Consider the following 14758-nt stretch of genomic DNA (forward strand, 5'->3'; position numbering starts at 1 on the left):
CGTAAGATAGGAAAAAAGGTGGGCTCCTGCTTCCCCAGACTCCTGTTCAACCCCTGAAGTTTTCCTCACCTTGAATGATGTATTCAAGACTTTGATTCATTTTTCCGTATTATAAACATCTCTTTCACAGCTGGGGTGAAGGGAAGGAGTGAGAGTGTTAGACAGCTATAGGGAAGGTCATAATTTAAGGGTCAGAAACCTTTTAAAAGTGGTGTACTGAAGTTTGGGGTTCTATTCCTCTACTGTGTCCAAGAGAGCAACCCCTTCGGTCCATCATGCCGTGTAAAATCTGGCCATGTGCTAGCACAGCTTGGCTAAAATTGAGCTGCTCACTATGGTCTTATAACTATCATTACTCATTCAAAAATTATTGAGTACTAATAGGAATTATTTCATTTAATTCTTTCAGTAGCACTAAGAAAATCAGGCACTATTATTAGTCCCCACTTTATACAGAAGAAAATGGGAGCTTGGAGAGCATAAATAACCTCATCTGTTGTTGCACTGGCAATAAGCAGGAGACTTTCAAACCCGAGTCTGTTTGCCTCCAAGCCTGAGTGCTAAACCCTGTGTTGCTCAGCTACCCAGCAGCTCTTGCAAGAGGAATGAAATCCAGGACCCTCCTAATCACTGGAGCATCATGCTGATTGACTGTGCTGCAGGTATGACTCTCCCCCAAAACTGGGGGCCTGTTTGGGGTATCTTCAGTTCACAGTTTTAAAGTAGCAGTCCCAGGACTTGTACTTGGCTGATGGATTGGCTCCCAAAACTTGAAACTTCATCTGGTGTTCCAGAGACCTACCATTCCTCAGTCTCTCAAGAGAGGTTGATTTGAACCATTCCTTCTCTCTCCTCCAATGTACTCTTTATGAAAACTTCTGTGTTATGGCTTAATACAAATAGAGATTTTCTGGTGGTAAAATGCTTTTCCAAGGGTTAAACCCATAGGAAATATAAAAATTATGACAATGGAGATCAAATATATGTACTATTCCATTTAGCCTCATAATACCCCCATATAAGATGAGTACCATTAGTGTCTGTACCAATGATACTCAATGTCTAGTCTACAAACTGTTAACGATGTCAGCCCACAAATTGTTACTGATTTGCAATAAAATACTATAGAAATGGAGAGTACATATTTAGAAACTTTAAAAGCAATCTGACAGAGTAACTTTATGTCTTTTGAATTTAAGAATAAAAAATTTAAGTATTTCTAGGAATTCATTTTTATTGCATATTACCAAAAGTATCAGTCTATAGATGGATTGGAAATTTTTTTTTAAACCTGGTTCTTCAGCACAGACAGTTTGAGAAACACTGGAGTTTACTGTACAGCTATGAGAACCAAGGTTTAATTAGAGAGGTTAAGTTAATTGCCCAAATATACACAGCCTCAGGAAAGCAGTGATAGTCTGGACTTGAATTGTGGAACTCTGCCGTGGATTTCTCTCTTTGGGTGCCCCATTAGAGGCCTATGATATAAACCTCTAGGTTTTTGATTAGCACAGAGCCAGGAGGTGAAGAACCAGCAGTTCAGCTCATTATTTACGTCAGCATCTTGTCTGCCATCCCCTCCGTCAATGAGGTCCCGTGCACTCAGATCGGTTTGGCGCATCAGTTCCAAGCAATTTCCATCTACCTTGGGGTCTGGGGTCCTCATGCTATACAGTACTTCCAGTTGTACCCTGTGAGTGACATGATTTCTGGCAGTTGGATTCTAAAATCCAGATGTCAATTAAAAGACACCTAAGAGGATCTCTGCACAAGCCACATCAACACTTTACAGGGCATGGTGACATTTCCCCATCCCCAGGCTCACCAAGGGCAAAACAATCTTTCCTAACCAGATGGAATATGCTGCAGAGAGTCTGTGTTCTTTCTAAGAGTACTCAGGTTCTCACCCCACCCACCGTACTTTGACAAAGTACCAACATGGCACATGTTATCTACATCAGTAGAGCTACTTTTTAAGACTGTGGTACCTGTCCTCTTGATCTGAAAGCCATTAAAGAAAATCTGCCAAGTCAACCAGGAGAAACTTCACCACCAACAGAAATCAAACTTGCAGACAGACTTGTCTATCTTCGGAACCCCAGCTCCCAAACACTGGGCAAAGCAGAGATAACGGAGCTGTCAGAGTATAAACATGTCTGTCTCCTGCCTACTCAAGCTGACAGGATTATGCATGAAAGACTGCCTTTTTATTTTTTTTAAAGGGCCAATAGATGAAACCAAAGGAATAGCTATACCAGGGGATCCCAAATTATGCTTCTGGGAACCCCGGGGATTCTGGGAAGGTATCATATGATCATAGGAGATAGAGGAGGGGAGGAAGGAGAAGTTAGGGAGGTGAAGGGTAGGCCTCTCTCTTCCTTCTTTAACTCGAGTAGCCTTACTTCTGTTTCCCATTTTAGACTTCTCTGTGGGATTCAATTTGAAGAAAAGATTCCACTCCTCTAAATTTTTTATTTAACTACAATTTTGTTTCTCAACATTTTGATTTGATTTAAATCAACAAGTTTTAAGCCTATTTCAGAACTGAACTGGATTTTTTTTTTTTGTAACTCCAAACTTTTATTTCAGAAATATTTGGCTGTAGAAATGAGTCAGACATCTCATTTTAACTAAGACATTTTTGCCAAATTGAAAAGAAAATATGAATATTCTCTCCTCTTGAAAGAGAGATGCTGCTACAGGGTCTGATTTTCCTTTGTTATAAGAATTTCTTGAAGACTTCTTAGTGGAAATTCAATGCTGAAAATGGGTAAGAGAGTAATGCCCTATCTCTATTAAATATTTTATTTGCATTTTAAAAGATGCATTTAAATATTTCACAACTGAAGCTATTCTCTAAGGTCTTGTTCTGTAGTTAAGGAAAAACTTCTAACCATGGAAGTGATATTCCATTGGGCTCTGTGGTTAACCAAGGCCTTAGGCTGATTAACATTTGGAATACTATGAAATCCATTCGGAGATACAAGTGCAACAAACTAACCTATGATAATCTAGGTGTGCACCTAGAAACTAACAAATCCAGGTGTAAGACCCATGCCCAAAGATATCTGCCATCTTGAAAAATTCCCAAGATGCAGTTTAAAATTTTGTCAGTTTTAAAAATGCAGGTGTTAGTACACATTAAACTTATTATCATCTTTGTAGAACAATCTGGACCTCATTAAAAGGTTATTATCCTAAGATTCCTTTTCCCAATAATCATAATTATTGCTCTAAATTCTTTATGTATATTGTCTTTAATATTCATGGTAATCTGGGAAGAGAAGTATTATTATACCCACTTTACAAAGAAGGATTCAGGACTATACACATTAAATGACTTGCCTAGGACCATTATAGCCAAATACATGGTAGAACATGGCTCCAATTCCTTCTAATACCTCACACTGCATCCCATGAAATTAGAATCCATAAAGCTACCTTGAGGGTATAAAGGAGGGTATGTATGAGTTGGCATCACTTTTATTGGGTGCTTACTACATGCCAGGCACTGGGCAAGACTCTTTACATACACTACCCTCTTTAATCCTCACAATGCCACCAGGTAAATATTATTATCTCCATTTTACAGATAAGAAAACTGAGGCTTAACATGGTTAAGTAGCCCAGATCACACATTTGAAATATATATGAAGCCAGATCTAAAGTCCAGGTCTGTCTGATATCAAAACACAAACAAACAAGACCAAATTTATACTTACAAATGAAGAATTCCTCTCAAGGGCATACATATCTAGTCTCTGATGCTTCTATTGTTTACAAGTTTTCTCAAGCTCATCTCTTGAAATTGCCTTCTTAGAATCAGTTTGTAAACCACTAAGAAAAAACTGCCCCCTTAAACCCACTTTATGGCAACACCACATTCCAGAAGACTTTTGGATTTTTCAAAAATTCAAATTTTCTCTCAAACAAAGGTTTGATATCACTGAGAATTTCCCCCAAAACCGTGCCCCTGATTTCAAAGTAACTCCAAGAATGTTTTGAATAATTATAGCACCATTGGATTAAGCTTATGGTTTCCCTGGGTACCTATTGTGAAGGGGCAATGTGAACTTAGGGACATAATTTCTATATGTTCTTTACTTTTTTTAATTAATTAATTTATCTATTTTTGGCTGCATTGGGTCTTCATTGTGGTGCGCGGGCTTCTCATTGTGGTGGCTTCTCTTGTTGCGGAGCATGGGCTCTAGGTGCGCAGACTTCAGTAGTTGTGCCACGTGGGCTCAGAAATTGTGGCTCATGGACTCTAGAGCACAGGCTCAGTAGCTGTGGAACACGGGCTTAGTTGCTCCGCAGCATGTGGGATCTGCCCACACCAGGGATCGAACCTGTGTCCCCTGAATTGGCAGGTGGATTCTTAACCACTGCACTACCAGGGAAGTCCCTCTACATGTTCTTTAAAAAAAAAAAAAAAATCAGTATCCCACAACTCATGATTATCTCTCAGTCCCATTGTTCAACCAGCCTTCAGCACTACTTCTGCACTGTGTCTATCCCCAGACATATTTTCTATACCTCCCCTCACAAAATGATTCATTGAAGAAAGTCAAGCAGCCCTATATGAAAGGGGCATCAACCTACGGAAAGGAATCAGGAGCAGCGATACTTGAGGAGAATTCCTAATCACCCAGAATTCTCTCCATGACAACTCAGAACCTTTCCCTTCCTTTTCCCATAGATGAAAAGTCTAACCTGGCAAAATGGTCCCACATTCCCTTGGAAATGATAGATCTTTCAATATTTGCCTCCACTTTGTGGAAACCTTCTCAAAGGGGCAGATAAAGCCTGTATACCTGTACCCATTGAGTATTTTTATTATAATCAGCTTAACTTTGATATTCAAATCACTCATAGAATATCACTTTTGAGCTAAAATCCTACTAAGTTGGAAGGAGATTGGCATTTAAACAGATGTCACCAGTGTTTTGGGAAATGTAAATTGAGGTACAGATGGTGACTGCTAGGGAGTTAAGAGCATCTGTGTTCTATGAAAAAAAACTATATTTGTGAAAAAATTTTAAATAATAACTGAAACTCCCAACTTGATTTTGAAAGAAGACAAGAAAATATCCTCGTTGGATGGCACTGTTTGATAATTTCTTACCATGTCAAAGATGACTCAAATTTCTGGATATTAATAAGATTCAAGATGGGGGATTTTACCCTATGTCTTCGTAAGCCAAAATTAGAACTTCTATCCAAAAGAACAAGTGCATAATCTTGGGAAAGATTGCTGATTCTTCTATTTCAGCCAGTTTTGTATCTTAATGTAAGTTCTAAGGAAAATATCAGTTATCTGCCATACAGTGGTAAAGGGCAAGGGGTCTGGAGTCAGACCACCTGAGCTCAAAATCTGGCACTTCTGCTTTGTAGCTGTGTGACCTTAGGACACATTACTTAACTTCTCCAAGCCTCAGTTTCCTCATTTGTAAAATAAAGACAAAAATAATAGTACCTGCCCTTATGGGATTGTTGTGCTTACAGCCTATCATAAACATCAATAAATGTTAGCTCTTATTATTACAGGCTTTCTTCCTAATCCTGGGAGATCTATACAGGCCTGGGTATCAGGGACTTACTATTTCCCAAGTCCTACATCCCCACACCCCTGTCTTGACCTAGCATAAACAATGACCTAGAAATTTGGATCTCATGAACTAGTAAATCCACAGTTCATGCAGATTATCAATGGTCTAACAAAGGACCTTTGTTATGCTTTCTAAACATTTCCCATCAAAGAATCAGTCACTCCAATACAAACACTTGCAGTTTTTAGGTTAGGCCCTTTTGCGAGATGCAGAAAGCTTTTCAGGTGGCCAGGATAATTCGGAAAGTTAACATTCCCAAGAATGTGATAAACGTTCTAAAACCCCGAGTGTGCTACAACAGTTTTGCACTAAAAACCCAATTTAGAACCAGGAAGAGACTGACTCGCCATTTCTCTATCCTGTGTATTTGTTTACTTGTTTGTGTGCCTTTAAGGATCCTTATGCTCAGTGGCTTGCATTAATCCAGTTTTTCAATGAGTTTTCTCCCTCAGGGAAAATCAAGAAACCAAAAGGTAATCAATTCAATCATATTAAGAAACCATGTAGGAATCATACAGGAATCCAGACTCTAAGGTTAGAGTTTAATGTGCTATACACCCTACCTGATTGGAATGAGTTTATGAATTAGATCCCATACACAATTGGATACATTTAGCTTCGTTCACAGCACATCCGCAAACTCATTTACCAGATCCATAAGCACTTGTAAACATTGCTAATGGAGTTTGCTAAATGAGTATTATAAACGTAATCCAAATGAGCTCTCCATGGAAATTGCAAATCATATGAAAAATATAGTGCATTCGGTTGTAGCACATTTCAGGAACGGTATATTTTAGTTAATTGTGTTAGTATATCATACATGGCTAAATGTCAGTACTAGCACCCAGAAAAAAAATTAGCTCTTTCTGCTGGCTTAAAATCATTCAATCTAGGATACTGAATACTATAAAATCCATCAATCAAAGGTTCTTTATTGCTAAAGCAGATCGTCCTGGTTCACACTGTATCCCTCAGAGAAAGCTAGGGCACTTAAGGTGTGTAAGCTTCTTTGGCCTGTGAGAATATCAATAGGATGCCTGAAACAGCTTCCAATATGGCACCCTGCGGCCCGAAATTGTTACTGCAACTTTCAAGACAGCCTTATTCACGCTGGGACTTAACTCAAAAGTTATGCTCTTTAATTAATAAAATAAAAGGACAGAGGAAGTTTTAAACATATGGTAGTCTTTTTTCTTTATCTTTCTCATACAGCCATATTCTCAACTTGAATTCGCTAATTTAGAGTTACCTTATTTGAATGAAATTTCTGTACTCATGTCACTTCTTGCCCAAAATACAAGCAAGGCATAATCTGAGACTTCCAAAGGTTTTCTTATCTTGGTGATGATTTATTTCAGGCATTAGAAAACTAAAGACGCTATTCAAAAATGGAAGTCATGCTTTCAAGAGTTCAGTGCTCTCAAAATGTGAACTTCATTTCTTGTTTGATGGAGTGAGAGACTGAATATACAAATGGACAATGGCCAGACCATATATAAAAATAGAACTCTGACCCACAACTTGAAGCAACTTGCCCAGGAAACCAACTCATTATCTATAATAGCTGGCCTCCTGCAAGTCAGACTTGCAGAGAGTCAGGCTGTTATCTCTAGTAACAACCTGGGGAACCAAACAATAAGCCTTGTAACAGTCAGCCCAAACATGCAGACCTTAATAACTGACAGCTTCTCTAATTCTAATCCCTGCTGCCATCTTAGAATCAACCAGAGAAAAATATGTACCCCTAACTAATCACATACGATATCCCACATCTAGTTAGTCCGTCTACAGCTTCCCCGTGCCAACAGCCTCCAATCAGAGCACATCTGAAGCCTTCCCTTTTTTCCACCATGAAGCCTTCCCATTCCTCCGCATGCTTTTAAATCTTTGCCAAAACACAAATGACAGAAGTCACTGAATCTCTCGCCATAGCAAGGTCTGAACAGATGGCCTTTGCTTGTTCTTATTTGGTTGGTCTTCGTTATACCTACAAGAGCAACCCAGATGATGTTTTAGAGACAGAAACAAATGTTGAAATAACTTCCACCTAGTTTATGGAAAGGCCTGCTGGAGTTTATACCCTGGTAGAGATTATCCTTTGAGGCATTAAAGAGTCTAGGTCATTCTGGAAGAAACCATTCCCAAGACGCCATTTATCATATAAATAGACTCCCCAGGAAAAGAAAGTATGAGCCAAGCTAGTGTAGACAATCACAACATTTCTTAAATTAGCCTAACTTGATTATTACTCTCACTACCAAGTACTAGATTCTTCTCTTTTTGAGCTCATCTTGCACATTATCTCTCAGTCCCTCCTTCAAAGCAAATTCTAACAGTCAGGGGCTGTGTGTGTACGTACAAAGATAATAATGGAGATAGAAACCCTCATTGCTCCACCTCCACCCACCCCCACTCGGTTCTCAAGTCCCCAGGCAACAAGAGAAAAGAACATCAAGTGCCTGACCCTTCCCTTTTTTAGTATCATGTGTTGTTTTATCTTTATCTCATTTTTACAGTTAACCTGAATGAAATTCTCAGGCTAAATAGAGACTGGAAAACAATGATAATAACTTATCTTTGGTGGCCAAGGATTGGAATGTACTGAGTAACTAAATATTATGGTTAGTAAATTAGTATACTGACCAAAAATCAATGCCCAAGTTTTAGAAAAATAGGTTAAATTTTATTCATTCAGTTATATTGAATAAAATTTGTTTGTGTTTTTTGAGGTTTTCGGATTTTGAGAATTTTTTAAGAATCATGTAGTGACCTCGAATTATCATTATGAATACCAATTATCACTATAAAAGTGAAGTACAGACAAGCATCAGATCTGGCCCAAAGAGGTTTTCCAAGATGTTCTTCTTTTTTCCCCAAAAAGATGCCACCAACTTATACTACTTTCAGTGGACTCAAGATACTATTTGAGGATAAAAATGTCTTGATTACTCAAGTCTAGAAACTACAGTGCAAAATGTGAGTGCTTATTTTCTCTTTAATGGGCATACCTCAGATGCTATTGAGAGTCATAAATGCCTGTCTTTTACATCACTATAGGATTTTTGTAACAGGAGATCTTTAAATGTGGCATAAAAATATTTCCTTCATTATGAAGCTTATCCTATATTTCTAATCAGTTTAGCTGGCCTTCAGAGAATTTTACTGTTGCTTCCATTCCATTTTTATGATGAGCTGACAAAAACTCAACATAATATTCCAAGCAAGTCTGTCAATTTATATAATGGCACCTTAATATTTTCCACATTATTCTCACTCCTATTCCAGTGACTTATTTTTAGGACTGTTGCACATTGAGCAAAGCTCATGATCTTTTTCTTGGAAGGTTATGGCTAATTCAGTATCCATCACTGTGTATGATTGGTTTAAATTGTTCTTTCAGACGTGCATCACCTCACACTTGCCTGTTTCAAATTTCATCTTCATCATATTGCCCAATTACCTAGTTTTGTTAGGTCTTGCTGGAGTCCCTAGTAGTCCTTACCGGACTGAAAATCTAGGGTCATTGAATAATATCACTCCTTTATTCACCTCATCTTATAAATGGTTAATAAATACATTCAACAACAAAAATCTACTCTGGTACAGATCTCCAGGGCATTCTGCTATTAACCGCATTCTGCATCCACAACTGGACCCGACCCCCATTCTCTCAGGGCTCTTCCTGGTCATTTTAGTCCCTGGTCTGACTTCTACCTCTAAGGCTACAATGACAAAGTTTTCTTTTCAGGTGCTTGGAAGGTAATTTATCAAAATGCCTGTATGGGTCAAAATAGCTCATATGCACTCCTGGCAGTGTTCGTGTGATCGAACACTGTGTACACAATACTGTAGCCAAAGTTATGCTGATGAGTCATTTTGTATTCTGCTCATCTTATTCTTTTTTCTTTTTTTTTCTGTTATATGAATAAAATGTTTACTTTATTTTAGTTATTTGTAAGCCCTCTGGGCTCCTCTTATTAAAGGTCTATAGTCTTTGGACCTACCATCTGTCCACCACCCTATCTCCTTATCTGTTTAGAATAGCAAACAGATTTGAGACTTGAAACTTACATGTCTTTGAATTGGTTTATAATTCATACACAGTGCATTATTTACCTTCTATGGAAACTACACATACTAAAAAAAAGAATCAAGTTTCAATGTCATCTTGAGAACGACTCACACTATTGAATGATTCAATATGAGAAGTCAATCCAAAATGTATTCTTATACACAATGGCCAACCAAGGGAATAAAATGTCTCTTAAATAACTGGTTATTCACTCCCAAGGGATAGTTTGATTTACATATAGGTTTCTAGCACTCTTAATTGCAGAGAACCAGGCGCATCTCTCTGTGTGTGTTTGGCTCTCTACATATGTGAACTATTAATTCTGATTCACTGCCATTACAACCTTGTCATCCTGACTGCAGAATTTAGCACTGTAGCCATACCTAATGTAACTCCCTCCTGAGTCCTCCCAGATAAATTCCAAAATGCCCTCCTGGTGCTCTAAGGTAAGTAGAATCTCATTTAATCACATAACTTTGTGATTTGAAATCACATAAATGAAGTAACAGATTCCACTTATCTTTGAGATTCTAGCAGCAGTTAAAAGAACTGAGAGGAAAAAGCAGTTTTCCAGACAGCGAGTCCATTTCAAAACATGTGTTATACTTTCAAAGATACTAAGATGGCTAATGATGTCATTTAGTTGCACAAACTCTCCTCACAAAGGAATATTCCCTTCATCTCCCTAGTTTGTTATCCTGTGAAATAGAATGCATGGAAGCAATGCAAGGCTGCCCTTTTAAATTAGGAAAATAATGCATGGCAAGAGAAAATAAAATAATAATGCTTCACTAAGAAAAAGTACATTCCATGGTTCTCAAATCCCCATCCAAACCTAAAATTGATAGTTCACTTCCATAGCCAGATAACATGTAGATTCAGGCTCATTTGTGCCTGCTATTTCAAAGCTGTGATGTGTTGTGAAATCCTCCTTAGCAACTTAATAAATATATTTATGGGTGGTTTTGGAGAAATGGTCATTTAGCACTAGCATTGTCACTACTAGCATAAATCAAGTACTTTTGAATTGTGGAAAGAGGGTGAAAAATCAAATCAAGCCAAGACAGCAGACCCGCAAAAGAAGGTGAATTTCTCAGAGGTGGCTATTAACTTGAGGGAAGACACCATGTCTTACATTTATTTCCTTCATTTCCCTGTAGTTCCAGACATTTGGTTCAACAAACAGCTCCTTCAGTGAGTTAGACAAGCTTGTGCTCTGGCTTGGCCATTCATTTACTCATTCAACAAAGATCAATGACTGCTACTATATGGCATTATTCATCATGCTCATGGGTATAAAAGTTTGAACAGGTGTCAGAACTGAGTAAAGGTCCACCCTTAGAGCCTGCGATGTCTGGGTTTCTCATCCTAATTTTGCTTTCATGTGTCTATGATTTTTCCATTATTATATATTCTGAAGATTGTTACCATACAGAGAATAGTGGTCAAATACTTTACTTCCCCTTTTTGGATTTTCCCTTGCCTTCTTCACCTCTTTTATAGACCATGTAGTCATGCTAACCAAACATAAAATGCAATAGCATGGAGAGCATGTTCTGGCTTTGGCTAAACCCCAAAAGCTTTAACAACCATTGATGATATTCACACAAAAACCTGGCTGATGTCACCCATTCCTGGCATCAGGAGCTCTGAAGTTATCAGTTCTAGGGAATTTCTATTTTCAAAACTACTTAGTGGAGAAGTGTTTCATAATCAGTACATTACTCTTTAATTATAAGGTCCTACTGAGTTTCATGTGTCATCTCAAAGAGATGGGGGGAAAGGGGAAGAAGCAAAGTAAGTTAATACTTTCCATGTCACTGGAGAGGCAGAAATTAGGAGGTGAATCCATTTTCCCTTTGCGATGATTATATTTTAGCAGAAATGTTTCCTTTTATTTGTTTTTAATTTGAATTGACAGCATATAAAATAACTTGGATTGTTAATCCTACTAAGCTATTTCTTTTCTGTGACACTCATGTTGTCATATTAAGGCCCTTTAACTTTTTTCTGATTAGTCAATAAATCTCTAGTACTTATGATGAAATTCATGCCATTTATTCCTATCTATAATAGGTGATTTGACTATATTTTGTCATGTTACTATATGAAACTATAGTATTTTATTTTTATTTTAAAAAATTCCAAAATTTTCCAAACATTAAGATGTATTGCTACTCCCAAAGTCCTATCTAAAATTGTTCTACATATTGAAGCCATTATTTCTTCCCTGATCTTTCGAAGTCTAAGAGGGACTCACAAATTGTGTTTCACCCAGTTATGTCTTTCCTAATCTCTGGCCATTCTTTTCACCTCCTTGCTCTTATAAATTCACCTTGTTGAGGTTTTTTAAACCCTTTCCAACTCAAGCAACCTGCATATTAGACAGGAAACGATAAGGAAAAATAAAGAGTACCTGCTAAAAAATGAGGAATGGAGAGAAAGAGGAAAAGAAGCAAGAATGGAAGAAAAGTTTTGAAAGCTTGTCCCTGGTGGCTTTGATGAGTACTTAAGAATACTGACTTTGTGCTTCTGGATTTGCTGGAGCTGCTTGTCAAGAATGGCTGGAGTCCAGGAGGTGGCCATTGGGCCTCTGGCTCTCTACTTGTCTATTATTGTATTTATGCAGAGTGCTGAAGCAGTGTTACTGAACACTTAAAATCCTCTCTCATTCTCCTTGTTCTAATGCCTCAATTAGGACTCAAAGAAAAGGTGGGAGGAAGGAGGTACTGGGAAGTACAAAATGGGGGAAAAACATGTTAAATGGACCTTTGCCTTTTAAAAGCAACATGAAGGGTTCTGCTTATGATATCTTTTAGTCTGTTTATCATTCCTTCAGAAATTTATTTTCAAATAAAGATGCAAACCAGTAGAAGAACACTCCATCTGCTTCTCGGAACTTAGAACAAATCTTGGTGCAATCCAATCTTGGGAAAAAATAAGGGAGCATATAAAGCTTCAAATATAATACGAAATTGTAATAATATAAACTATGTCAACAGGTTCTCCATGCCAAGGAATGTTGAAATATATCATCCTTTTTGAAGCTCTGTGAAACTGAGACAAAATTCTTCCCTAAAACAGCAGAAAAAGTAAATGATGACTACAGTCATTTGCTCCCAATTTTCTGACCATCCTGTGCTGTGTCGGAGCCTCACCCCACCCCCATCTCAGGTGTTGGAATCAAACATGACTGTGTAAGCAGCTGCTGTTACCTAGAAACCACGTCAAGGTGTTGAGTGTCATAAAGCAAAGCCAGCTTATGTTCCTGCATTTGTCTCTCAAACATCCTCAGTTTTATCAACCACGGAAATCACCTCATGACAGGAAAGTGAAGAGAAATGAAGTAAAGGTTTTTTTTTTAATCAGGCAGCATTTAATGAGCTAAACACTGAACAGTTAAGCAGCAAAAATCAGTGATGATATATGCAATAAGAACAAAACTAACCACAAAAAACTATTTGTTAAATGATCCTACTCTAAATAAAACTGCTCTAAGGCTGCAAGGAAATAATAAATAAAACTCCTGCAATAATTTCCTTTATCCCTAACGCTGTCCAGAATGGGTATATTAATCTCTTTCAAAGTTGGTTCACTTACAAAAAAGCCAAAAGTCTAAATGTGGGCTTGATGGTAAGCACATGAAATAAGGGTTGATTGATACCTAGTAAAGACTTGGTGAGTTGAGCCATTAAGCTACCTTATTTCAAAGACCCCCAAATACCTGGTCTATCCTGAAAAAAAAAGTTTTTTTCAGAAATAGAAATTGTGGATGTAAGTTTGACTAGTTAAAACATAGTGACATTAATTAAGCCCATCACCTCAGACCCTCATCCACATGACTAGAATCATGTGAACTCATTTTTTAATGAACAAAAGAGGCTTTCATTAAAGCTTCAAAATGTCATCAAATACTCATTGTCTTTCAGGTTTTTAATTTCAAACACATTTTCCTCCTGAAATACTGTGCTTTTGAATTAAAACAAACAAAATTCAGTACAATTCAAGCTGGTTCAGTGGAGGTTATTTCAAGGCTCTGAAATTATTAATCATTTGCTTTGGCTATAAATGTGGTGACCCAGTGCCCTGATTTTGGTCAGCATTTCATAAAAAGCCAATTTAGTTACCTGATTTAAAAAAAAAAAATTCAAGTACAGTCTGAATAGTAAATATTTCTATTCAAAGTGTGAACACAAACATGTTTCCTTAACAGTTTATCCACTGGGAAATATTTTTAGAGATGGGTGATGCTGTTCTTGCTCTAAGTGCTCCTAGAGCAAAAATGTGTGTGATTTCTTTCAAAATTCAAGAAACAGCATTAATTGAAAAACCACGTGCCAAGAACCTGACAAAATTAAAACTGTGCTTCCAGGGCACTTTTTTCCCTACGTTTAATCTTCCATGAGCTGTTCTGACCCATGTTGACTCCTTCAGGGCCCCCCCATTGTCTGTTGCTTTCATTGTATGTTGCTTTCATTGTATGTTACACCACACATAAGCCCAGAGCAATTTTAATTAATAAAAAAGAGCAGTCAAAAGTTGAAAATCAGGACTTGAAAATTCACAGAGTAGTAATATCAAAAGAAGTGTCATTTCCTGCTGTTGCTGGATGCCAGGTGAAATAGATTACTGTGGTTGCTGGTGCTTTGCAATTTGGAAAGTGACAATGTCAAAAATTTAAACATCTACAAGTGTCTGCTTAAAATGATAAGTTGGGAGAAAACTAGCCAGAAGAACATAAAAGTGTAAAAGCTGGGGTCTATCATTGTATTAAGAAAAATGTAAGGGAATCTAAAATCTGAATGGGAAAATCTTTAAGGAAACAAAGAAATGTACCTCATTAGCTATAAACCTAAAACAATCTTCTCAGGCCCTATATATAATTTCCTTATGACAGGGTTAGGGTTTGAAGTCATGCCAAACTGGGCCTCACACACACATCTGGCTGGACAAAACAGAGAGAAGACCCGGCGGCAAAGCAGATCACAATGGCTATCTTACCGCTATGCTGTGCCACATGTTCAGTACAATGACTCCCCCCAAGGATATAATACTAACGAAAACTTTTTTCTCA

The sequence above is a fragment of the Monodon monoceros genome, unplaced genomic scaffold (assembly GCF_005190385.1).
Source record: "Monodon monoceros isolate NGI ecotype Baffin Bay Population unplaced genomic scaffold, NGI_Narwhal_1 Super_Scaffold_21, whole genome shotgun sequence".
Classification (NCBI taxonomy): domain Eukaryota; kingdom Metazoa; phylum Chordata; class Mammalia; order Artiodactyla; family Monodontidae; genus Monodon; species Monodon monoceros.